We start from the raw sequence: 12,383 nt of genomic DNA on the forward strand, positions 1-12,383 counted from the left end.
TGCCTATCATTAATTTTTATCCATTTTTTGTGCCCAAATAACTATTTTGTGAGTTGTTCACATACATACCCAAAAGTAATCATTTCTTAATATAATGCCAGAGCTATAGAACTCATGGGATATCATTAGCTGGTCTGTTTGTTGATTCTGTCAATCTTCAAATTTTGAAAACAAAAAAGAAAATTAAAATATCACCTTCCATCATCAGCCATAGCTTATCCGTCCATAGAAAATCAATGTTTCTCCTTGAAAAAGATGGAACAGGAGAGTGGTAAAGGACGGACAAGGATCCTGCAAAATCCTGTGGATCACGGGTCACATTTCACCTCTTCCCAACCTTTCAACCAAGGGTGCCAAGGCAAGCATGTTTTGGACGGTTTCTACAAGATAACCCCATTCAAATCAAACTTGAATCACATGATGCATCTGGATAGTTATTAAAAACATAAAAATAGATAATCTTCATAATGAAATCAAGTCGCTTTTAATTTGATCCATAAACCTGCAAACATGCATTAACAACAAAACTAAAATTTTGCTTCAACACAATACAGTACTGCACCCTGCAGTCAGTGATAACTACCAGAAAATACACAGTGCAGAAATAATGTACCGGGTGATACTTATCATGGAAAAATACTACTGGAAAAATACAGCTGAAAGATCATTCATCAGTCAGACTAATGACTCAACTCCTTTATAAAACTATATATTTGTGTAAATCTTTTGCCTGTTGTCCGACAAGACACTCCTATTTAACCCATCCGATTTCCAGGTAATAGGTCTGACATGAAAGGCAGCATCTGCCTTCCCCTCATTTAACGTGGACTAGAAATAATAAATCTATAATTAACAATTGCAGCTTGCAATAAAGTAAAAGTGGTTGCTGTACTTCATGAACCTGCTGTAACATAGTATATTTCTGATGATCTGAGGTATGACCCATTACTATCTGGCTCCAAATAGGAGAATATCTTTCAAATTCAGCATTCTGCTGTATAGTGTTTGTTTTGAATAAATCTTGTAGTTTTCAACTGTTCTGTGTTTGATTATGTGAGTCTGTTTACTATTGATGCTCACTATGCATGATTAGTTAAGTTGGGTGTGGACTCAGAGAAAAGTAAACAAACTGTAAAAGTTGCTGGAGCATGGAGCTGACATTTTAAAGCACTGTGAAAAAACCTGTTACATAAATAGAAATTGGTGTCATATCTGCATAACTACAGGATATAAAACATACAACAAACATAACAGACAATCTTGCAGCTACTGCTACAAAAACTCTTCTCACTGGCAATGGAGACTGTTTCTTAAATGTAACTAAGATTCAGGTCAATAGAATGAGCAGCATCAGGCTCTCAGTGGCAAGCAGTTCATGGACAGCAGCCTTGGTGAAGGAAGCGCATTGACTCCTGGCATCTAACTGTCTAAGGGTGCTTCAGTCAGAAAAGCTCTATTGCATCGGTTGTGAAGGTTAGGGAGTAATTCTCGCGTTCCAACGAATACTCCTATAAATTAATGAATAACTTGGTGAAGGAGAATTGAAGGTTCGCCTGGACCAATCTCAAACCAGTCAGACCCCAGGCCCTCACTAGGCCTTGGATCAAACCCTGTGCCAGCTCTCCACTGGTCCAACCTGGCACTGTACTTCGACCTCCAGCCAGCGAGGCTTTGGCTTTCAGACAGGCATCCCTAGGCTCAGACCACTGCTAGCTACAATCTCAAACTTACCTGGTTCAGATCCAGACCTCTGCTCCACCTACCATGAAATCCATTTTTAAAAAGTTGCATTTATATAGTATTTTTCATGACCACTGCACCTCTCAAAACACTTTATGGTCAATGAAATGTTTTAGAAGTGTAGTGACTGTTGCAATGTAGGAAACACAGCTGCCAATTTGCGCACAGCAAACTCCCACAAACAGCAATGTGAAAACACTTTAATTCTGGATGTCAATCAGAAGTCTCTCCTGCACATGTGAGCAAATGTCCCGCATTGCATCTGCCCACACGTGCGCAGCTTTTCTGATCCATTACATTATCAGAAAGTGCCCTTCTGTCAAGTACTTGATGCCAGTAATGCTGTGAACATGTGCAAATCGGCAGCCAGGCCGATGTGGTGTTGTCACCACACAGCGGCAACTGCGCGGTGATGTCACTGGATACTCATCAGTGGGATTTTTGAAACTTTCAAGCTGGAAGTTAAACCAGAAAGTCACTTAAGGTTTTAAATTCATCTTTAAAAGGGGAAATTGTTTCAGATGTGAGTATTTGAACATACATCTCCCACATTTATTAATCTACTGTTTATTGTGCTAAATTAAAAATCAGAATTTTCTATCTGAGAGAGGTTCCATTGCTCTAGATGCTTAGTATGTTCCTTTGCTGTGGATCTGAATCCATGTCCATTCATCACTCTGCTTCATCTCTTCCATCTCTAATCGCCTCACTGCCACTATCTAAGTTCCTTTGACTCTAATTATGCGTGTATTTAGTATTTTAATGTTGCTTCTACCAGGTCTAAATGAGGCTTCTACTGCTTCCCCCATCTCCTGCCCAAATGCTGCTGGCTTACCAGCTTTATCTTCTCACAGTGTGCATCACGGTCAGGAACAAATTTTCCTGCACTATAGTCCATCTCTCTTAAATTTGTGGAGCTTATACTGACCACCAAATTCTGCACCATTTTTATTCATTTGTCGCTTCCCTTGTGATCTATTTGCTGATGTCTATGATTGACATATACACGACTAGAAATGAGGCTCTTCTGAGGGTTTGAGGAGCCTGGGTCTAAACTTGAATGCAGAGCCTCTGAGATTTTAATCTCTAGATTGTTCACGAACTTCCCACTTTATTTGCCAGGTACATTGTCATAAGCTGCAAGGCCATCATGACGTTGAAATTCACTGTGATCAAGAACAGGCTGTGTGTCAATTCGCAACAGTTTGTACATGCCAGTCTGCTTCTATGGCAGGAGACGGAAACTCAACCGGAATGAAATGCATACGGTAGAAGAATTGGTTAAGATGCAGGTCAGGAACAAGCAGCTGAAGGATTATATTCAGTGGACATTCAAAAAGGCTGTAAGCCTGAGTAATATCAGAAATATCAGCAAAGCCTTTGACAAGGTCCCACATGGCAGACTTGTAAAGAAGGCAAATGCACATGGGATTCAGGGTAATTTGATAAGGTGGATTCAAAATTGGCTTAGTTGTAGGAGGCAGAGGGTGATGACAGAAGGATGCTTTAGTGACTGGAAGCCAATGTCCAGTGGCGTACCACAGGGATCTGTGCTCAGTCCCCTATTATTTGTCATTTATATAAATGACATAGATGACTATGTGGGGGGTAGGATTAGTAAGTTTGCGGATGACACAAAGATCGGCCAGGTGGCTAACAGTGAGGTTGAGTGTCTTGGGCTACAGGAGGACATAGACAGGATGGTCAAATGGGCAGATAAGTGGCAGATGGAATTTAACCCTGAAAAGTGTGAGGTGATACACTTTGGAAGGAGTAATTTGACAAGGAAGTATTCAATGAATGGCATGGCACTAGGAAGTTCTGAGGAACAAAGAGACCTTGGCGTGTGTGTCCATTGATCTCTGAAGGCGGAGGGGCACGTTAGTGGGGTGGTGAAAAAGGCATATGGGACACTTGCCTTTATCAATTGAGGCATAGATTACAAAAGTGGGGAGGTCATGTTGGAGTTGTATAGAACCTTGGTGAGGCCACAGCTGGAGTAGTGTGTGCAGTTCTGGTCGCCACATTATAGGAAGGATGTGATTGCACTGGAGGGGGTGCAGGGGAGATTCACCAGGATGTTGCCTGGGATGAAACATTTAAGTTATGAAGAGAGGTCGGATAGACTTGGGTTGTTTTCGTTGGAGCAGAGAAGACTGAGGGGCGACCTGATCGAGGTGTACAAGATTATGAGGGGCATGGGCAGGGTGGATAGGGAGCAGCTGTTCCCCTTAGTTGAAGGGTCAGTCACAAGGGGGCATAAGTTCAAGGTGAGGGGCAGGAGGTTTAGGGGGGATGTGAGGAAAAATTTTTTTACCCAGAGGGTGGTGACGGTCTGGAATGCACTGCCTGGGAGGGTGGTGGAGGCGGGTTGCCTCACATCCTTTATAAAGTACCTAGATGAGCACTTGGCACGTCATAACATTCAAGGCTATGGGCCAAGTGCTGGTAAATGGGATTAGGTAGGTAGGTCAGGTGTTTTTCACGTGTCGGTGCAGACTCGATGGGCCGAAGGGCCTCTTCTGCACTGTGATTCTGTGATACTCTGGAAGAGATCAAAGAGAACAGGGCGATGGTGCATACAGGCCCACAAGCAACATCCAGTTTGTTACATTCATAGCACTGACAACTAAGTTACATTTGGAGACCTTTCCTGAATTGTTGCTTATGGATGGGATGTACAAAATCAACAAAGACGGCTATCCTCTGTATCAGTTGGTAGTTTAGGACCAACCTCGACAGGGGCAGGGCTGGGTTGTATGTCATGGTAAGGAATGAGATGACCAAGATGCTGGGTAGATTGTGGGTGTGGGTGATGGGATGCTGGGTAGATTATGGGTGTGGGTGATGGGATGCTGGGTAGATTATGGGTGTGGGTGATGGGATGCTAGGTAGATTGTGGGTGTGGGTGATGGGATGCTGGGTAGATTGTGGGTGTGGATGATGGGATGCTGGGTAGATTATGGGTGTGGGTGATGGGATGCTGGGTAGATTGTGGGTGTGGGTGATGGGATGCTGGGTAGATTATGGGTGTGGGTGATGGGATGCTGGGTAGATTATGGGTGTGGATGATGGGATGCTGGGTAGATTGTGGGTGTGGATGATGGGATGCTGGGTAGATTGTGGGTGTGGATGATGGGATGCTGGGTAGATTGTGGGTGTGGGTGATGGGATGCTGGGTAGATTGTGGGTGTGGATGATGGGATGCTGGGTAGATTATGGGTGTGGATGATGGGATGCTGGGTAGATTATGGGTGTGGATGATAGGATGCTGGGTAGATTATGGGTGTGGATGATAGGATGCTGGGTAGATTATGGGTGTGGGTGATGGGATGCTGGGTAGATTATGGGTGTGGATGATGGGATGCTGGGTAGATTGTGGGTGTGGGTGATGGGATGCTGGGTAGATTATGGGTGTGGATGATGGGATGCTGGGTAGATTATGGGTGTGGATGATGGGATGCTGGGTAGATTGTGGGTGTGGGTGATGGGATGCTGGGTAGATTGTGGGTGTGGGTGATGGGATGCTGGGTAGATTGTGGGTGTGGGTGATGGGATGCTGGGTAGATTGTGGGTGTGGGTGATGGGATGCTGGGTAGATTATGGGTGTGGATGATGGGATGCTGGGTAGATTATGGGTGTGGATGGTGGGATGCTGCATAAACCAGGTGAAGATGACAATTTTGAATAAAGATGCTATGGAGATGCCTTTAAGAAGCATCTCACAGCTGTTGCAGTGCCTCTGGCCAATGTCACGTTTTGCAGAGCAAGAGGACATCAGCTTCACATCATCAACCTAACAGGTCTAATAAGCACATGGACCATAACTACGCTGCCATAACACTGCTCCACTTCTTTTACCTGAAGACTCTTCTCAGTGCCCTGTCACACTGGGAGAGCCAGACACCTCACGGACCACAACAATGAAAGAAAACAACGCCGCTTGCACACAAACACCTGCCTCCTCGTGGAATCCCACTCCCAAAACATAGAACCTCCTGAGCTCTGCGGTTGTTAGCTGGTGCCTGTCAAATGGCGAGGACAGCTGAAGGAATCAAACGTTTGGGGAAAATTCAGTATGAAAAAGCAATGCACGAAAAGGAGAGAAAAAGACAGAAAAGACAGTGTAGCTTGTGTCATTAGTGAGTTATCCAACCATCGGAGCACAGAACCCATCATTTCTCGGGTGGAGTGTGAATGTGAATCTCTCACTGGTTCCACCTTTACTCCTTCTCTTCTGGAAGGAACATCCAAACATTCCAGTGTGAATGTTATGCATCTAGTCAATGTCATGATTGTGCCATGATGAACAGTATTTCTCTTGGCCCACTTCTCTATGTCTCTTCCCTCCTTTAAGATGTTTAGCAAGCCTGCCTCTCTGACTAAGCTGGGCATTATATGCCATACTGTTACCTTTTGTGACACGGTGTGAAATTTGCCTTCTGACCTTCCGGTTAAGCACCTTGGGACATTTCATTGCATAAAGGCGCTATGTAAATTCAAGCTGCTTTGTTGTTATTGGAATCCAGCTGTATCATGAAAGACAGTAAAATAATTTTGATACTCAATTGTGTTGTGGCGGTTCTGCTAACCAAACCTACTTTTCTCCCATGGTGTGCAGCATCATCGCAATCCATTCCACTCTCTGGGTTATGTTGTGCTGGAATAGAGATGCGGGTGCCTCGTTTCTAACCCCACTCTCTCACACCCATCAAGGGGCACTGGGCTGAAGATTAAGGCCTTGCATGCTTTTTGTCACCAATGTATCTTCACCACTTTTCTCCCTCAGCCTCTGTGCCGAACAACTTCTCATCTACAGTGATTTCAACTTCCATCTCAAATCATCATGCTTCCCCTTCTCTGCTTTCACTGACCTCTTATGTTCCCTTAATCTCTTCCTAACCCAAGTTCTCGTTTGGCTGGGAAGGGCTGCACTCACTGGTATCCAATCTTGTCTATCAAAATGCAGCCAGAGTATCACTCACAATGGCTTCTCTTCCCACTCCCGGATCGTAACCTCTGTTGCACCCCAACAATCTACCTTTGGCCCACTCTAACTTCTCACCTACATGCAGCCCTAAGAAAATGATGTAATTAATAGAGCAGGGGTAGGCCATTCGGTCCCTCAAGCCTGCCCTATCATTCAGTAAGATTGTGGCTGATCTGACTGTTGCCTTTACTCCACTTTCCTGCTTGGCCCCATAACCCTAGACTCCCCTACGGTTCAAAAATCTGTCTAACTCAGCCTTGAATATATTCGATGATGCAGCCTCCACTCCTTGCTGAGGAACAGAATTCCAAACACTAATGACTCTCTGGGAGAAGAAATTCCTCTTCATCTCCGATTTAAATGGGATACCTCTAATTTAACACTGTGCTCCCTAGTTCTAATTCCCTCATGACAGGAAACATCCTCTCAACATCTACCCTGTCAAGCCCCCTCAGAATCTTATATGTTTCAATAAGATGACCTCTTATTCTTCTAAACTCCAATGAGTACATGTCCAGCCTTTCCTCATAAGACAATCCCAGGGATCAGCTTAGTAAACCTTCTCTGAACTACTTCCAGAGCAAGTATGTCCCTCCTTAAGTAAGATGACCAAAACTGTACACAGTACTCCAGGTGTGGTTTCACCAATGCCCTGTGCAGCTGTAGCAAGACTTCCCTATTTTTATACACTGTCCCCCTTGCAATAAGGGCCAACATTCCATTTGCCTTCTCAATTATTTGTTGTATCTGCATGCTGACTTTTTGTGATTCAATGACATCACCCAAAAGCAGTGTTAATGTTCACACTTCTCCTGACCCCACCACAGTTTCTGAATTATCAGACTACTGGAAAGAGTCCCTGTGAACTCCATCCCCTCATGATTAACCCTCACCATCACTAAACCCACTGACAAGGGCAGCACTATTGCTTTTCCCAAGCAAGCTTCTACCCTTTCAGAGATGAAAAGCCAACTGTCGGTCACCACCTCCTTCTCCGTCACCCCAAATTATGACCCTGCCCTTAGGCATCAAGCCATCATTTCTCAGATCATCACTGACTTCATCATTCCTTTCTATCTTGACTTTTTTCCCCTTGTCCTGTCTTTTCTGACCTAGATTCACGACTTCTCCAACATCTCATTCTCCCAGTTTCTCCATGTTACCTCTCACACCAGTGGTACTGATATGTCTTCCTTTTTCCTCAATTGAGGATTTCCCTCCAGGATTTACAAGGCCCTCCACCTTATCCATCCCATTTCTGACCCTCACCCCATCTCCTCCCAGAACTATGACGGGGTTCTCCCTATCTTCCCTTTCCAGGCTACTGCTCTCCACGTTCAACATATCCTCCACCATTTCTGTCAGCGCAATGCTACCACCAAGTGCATCTCCCCATCCCTTTTCAGTGTTATGAGGGGACCACTCGCTCTACGATAGCCTGACCGACTTTATCATCATCTCCAACACCCATTCCATTTCCCATGGCTCCTACCCATGTTCCTTATAAGGATATCCAAAATCTAAATTGATCCCAGCTGTTGACAATTCAGCTCGATCCAAATATCACCTATCAAGTGTAGACTCAGAGTACCTAAATTGCTGTCAAACTGAGATCCCATGCCAGGTATCTAACTGGGAAACAGTGCATGGACCTGTTCAACCATTGCTGGAATTGCAGGTAATCTTAGGTCACTCTTAACAGTTGTGGCATTTCTAAATGGAACAATGCTGAGACAATTGCAACCCAACTTTGGTACATTTTCATTTTTCAGACGTAGGCGTCAATGTTCATCCCTAGTAACCATAAGACATAGGAGCAGAAGTAGGCCATTCAGCCCATCGAGTCTGCTCTGCTATTCAATGAGATCATGGCTGATCAATACACTTTCCTGCCTTTTTCCCATAACCAGAAAGGATGGTAGTGAATTGCCTTCTTAAAGCAATTTAATACAACTGAGTGACTTCCTATATCACCTCAGAGTTAAAAGTCAACCATGCTGATGTGGGATTGGAGTCACATTTAGACCAGACCAGGAGGTTTCCTTCCCTAAAGGACATTAATGGCACCAGTTGGGCTTTTACAACAATTCGACATCTTCACTGTTATTGATGCCAGCTTTTTATTTCTAGATTTTTAAGAAAACTGAATTCAAATTCTAAATCCGCAGTTTGAATTGAACTTCTCTTCACTACATTATTAATCAAGGCCTCTGAATTACAAGTTCAGTCATATAACCCCTATGCTACCATACCACTAACATCTCCCTTCATTGTAGCTGTAGCTGGGCAACATGCAAATTTGTTAAGCACCGCTTATTTTGCCCTCTTAGGTACAATAATTTTACGCCAATTTCTATGGACGAATTTTAACTTTTGAGAAGACACTGGAGGCTGAATTTTTTGGATTGAACAGATTGAGACATGTGGTAATAATATAGTGTGATAGGGTCTGGGGGTTTCTACAGTAAAGTTTACAGCAACCTTCGAACAGAGTTCATTAAATGAGAGATACGCCTCATTATCTCTCACCTGCCAGAAGTTTGTTCCCAATTTTGGCAATCCTGATCTAATGTTGCAGGAATGCTGAAATGTGGTATGGCACCTGAGGCTAGTAGAATAGGTGGCCAAACTAATGCCCTAAGCCCTGGAACTCTGTTGCATTGCTTGTTGGTCCTCTTTGAATTTTGAGAGGCAGAAACAAGATAAAGAGTTGTTGACAGCACTCTAGCCTTTCCGATGGATAAATCCTAAATCAGAATCCCTAGATGGTGTCAACATCTTGAAATTGATGCAATCAAATGGAATTTGTATTTAAACCTTTATTTTAATATGGCCTCTATGGCTCCATGGCAGATAGATCCCTGTGATGGCCAGGAAAACCAAACACTTAAGGCACCAGTTAGTGGAAAATGAATCCCTTCCAAACTAACATACCAAATTTTCCACAGGGCATGCAACATCTGTAAGCACAGTGTGTGCTATATAGTTATATAAAAACCCAACTGCTTGAACATTGCTGTTGTCAAATTGGCATGTCCACCTTTTGCCAACCATGATGCCAATAAGGGCAGGCCCATCAAGGGTTGTCCTCCCCTCTCAGTTCTTTGAGCTCCTTGGCACAAGCCCTGTGAGGGCTTTGTGAAGACCCATGTCATCCCAGGTTTCTATTCCTGACAATAAACACTCCCTCCTGCACTCTTCCCTCTGCTCTAATCATTTTCACCTCAAACACCAAATTTGAAGTGCTCACAAATTTCTCTGTCTCAAAGATCGACACCAACTTCTCAGCTGCTTCCTCCCCCTAAATCTTGTACTTCCCTCATACATTTGTCCTAACCCTATATTAATCTATAGCTTGTTCACCAACCATCATTGACATTATATCTACCATGCATCTGGTTCAAAATTCTTGTCTTTTCACCTCACATCTCTGTAACTCTGAAACATTGTTCAGCCCCATGCTCCTGCCTGCAAAACCTCTTCCTCTTCATTCCTGTTTTGGCTGCAGAGCCTTCAGCCTGCCTTGTCCAGAAAACTCTTCCTAAGCCTCTCTATTATTTCTCTCTCTCTTTTCCTTCATAAGCCTCGTCAAAACCTACCTCTTTGATCTGATTTTTGGATTTTTGGCTTATTCACTTCTGTGAAAAGCCTTGGAATGCTTTATGGTGCTATAAGTGCTATATAATTGTTAAATTGCTGTAAACATCTGTTGTAGCATACAGTACAAAATATATGCATTTACATTTTCATGCAAATATATCTAGTAATTAGTACGATTTTATGGAAAATGGTGGTTTTGGTTGAATACTATCTGCAGACATGAGAGCACAGAACATGCAACTCTCTCATCTATTGTTGCACACAAGCTGTAAGCTAGATGATTAGCAGGTGCTGCAGTGACACATTAATGCCTTTATAATCTTGCTATTTGTGCCATCCAGTAGAAAACATCTTAATTGGAAACCGTAGGTGCTTGTTCATCAAGTTTGTGCCCTATTGTATAAATTTGTTCACTTTGTTCAAAAAGTGTTTCTCAAATCAGGGGTTCAATCAATGAATAACTGTCGCACACACAGCAATTTAATTCATAAAAAAATTAAAAAACAGCTGCTATGCAGTACACCTCAACAATTCCAAAGGAGTCAAGAGAACAAAACTTTATTGATGCTGATTTGCTATTTGTGGTGCATGCTTTCCAGCAAAAGTACAAGGCACAGTACAGACTGAAAGCCCTTGACTGCACTCATCCATAGCCTAATCATTAGGCTTTTAAGATTCAAGGCTCTCTTTTGATCCGTTATGCTGAGCATCTACTTGTTACTTTAAGTGCAAAAGCACGGACCGGCCTCATTCTGCTGTTTTTGGCCTGTTAGGTCCTGCAGTTAATGGGATGGCAGATGGTCTGAAGAACACACATTCACCCCCACCAGGCAAGCATGAGCAACTTCCATGCAAGATCCTTCACAGCAAAGAGTCTGATTGCACTAAGAAGCAATGTGGCACATACACGCAAGCATATGTGGTGCAGCCACACCTAGTTAGTTTTAAACGCCCACAACATTCCATTAGCCTTTTATACTTGCACATTCCATCAGTCAAACTTCCCTCCTGGCTACTCATGCCATGCAATCAACCTTGAAACACTCTGTGATCCAAAAAATGAGTGACTGTTAGGGCAACAGCTGCAGAATAGACGAATGACAACCACAAACTGATAAATGCTTCCTTTCATAAAATATCATAATTCCACCTGCAATCTGCCTTGTACAAACTCTAATTACTCAGCCCCTTTGTTACACTACATTAGGTGGTAGGGGTTAGATAAACATTGTTTATTTCTCTTAGCTTAAGCTGCATGAAACCTGGGTATATATTTAAACCAAGCATCTGCACTATTATTTCGAAAGCAGACTACTGAAAAGTTGGTTAAAAGGCAAGAACTGTCTACTTGTGATCAACAAATTGGCCAGAAATTAAAGCAGCACGAAATGGCAATAAGCTCCAGAATCTTGGCATTTTAGTTTTTTCATACAGAAAATGCTGCAAATGCACAGCAAGTCGATCATTGAAAGAAAAAAATCACTATTACGTGTGAGAATCCCCATCAAAAGGGTGCCAACTAACTTACTGTGTATTTCCACCATTTTCTGCTTTTTTACCTGAGATTGCTAGATTATTTGTTCTTTTTTTAACCTCGACATATTTTTTTCTATACAGGTGGGGTAATGTTTCAGAAGATCTCAACAGAGAATATATTTTCAGCATGTGCCAGTTGAAAATATGTTTTAGTTTCAATACTTGGGATGCAATCACAGGCTTTTTCTGATTAAATCTGGAATCAGCAATAAAAAAGTGCACTTACAAGGATATTTGCATCATCTCAACTGCTGCAAAGGTCAAACTATGGCCATGTTAAGTCTATTGAGTACTGTGCTGCCTTCTAAATTTGGCATATTTAAGACAGCATTGTGGTCTGCATGGAAAAATGGATGGGTGCGCAGTAAAAATGATCTACAAAACATCAAAAGAAATCTCAGAATACTCAATTATCTTACATAGTAAAAACAAAATTTGATTTATTCAATCAACCATTAGCAAGTACAGACAGAATTGCAGAATGTGAGCTCAAAGCATGTTAAAAATACTGCACATT

General features: G+C 42.8%; 1 protein-coding gene across 2 annotated transcripts in view; it reads right to left on the reverse strand.

Moving 5' to 3' along the window:
* ralgapa2 (Ral GTPase activating protein catalytic subunit alpha 2) overlaps positions 1 to 12,383 on the reverse strand; it is a 515,740-nt gene that overhangs the window by 13,436 nt on the left and 489,921 nt on the right. The window contains exon 41 of one of the 2 annotated variants that reach the window (XM_078556383.1): positions 213 to 380. The exons of the other annotated variant lie outside the window; for it this stretch is intronic. The gene's annotated coding sequence lies outside the window, so the exon portion shown is untranslated. Of the gene's footprint in view, positions 1 to 212; positions 381 to 12,383 lie in introns of those variants that run through there. 2 annotated transcript variants of the gene reach the window in all.

Source organism: Cetorhinus maximus, chromosome 14, assembly GCF_964194155.1.
Source record: "Cetorhinus maximus chromosome 14, sCetMax3.hap1.1, whole genome shotgun sequence".
Lineage (NCBI taxonomy): Eukaryota > Metazoa > Chordata > Chondrichthyes > Lamniformes > Cetorhinidae > Cetorhinus > Cetorhinus maximus.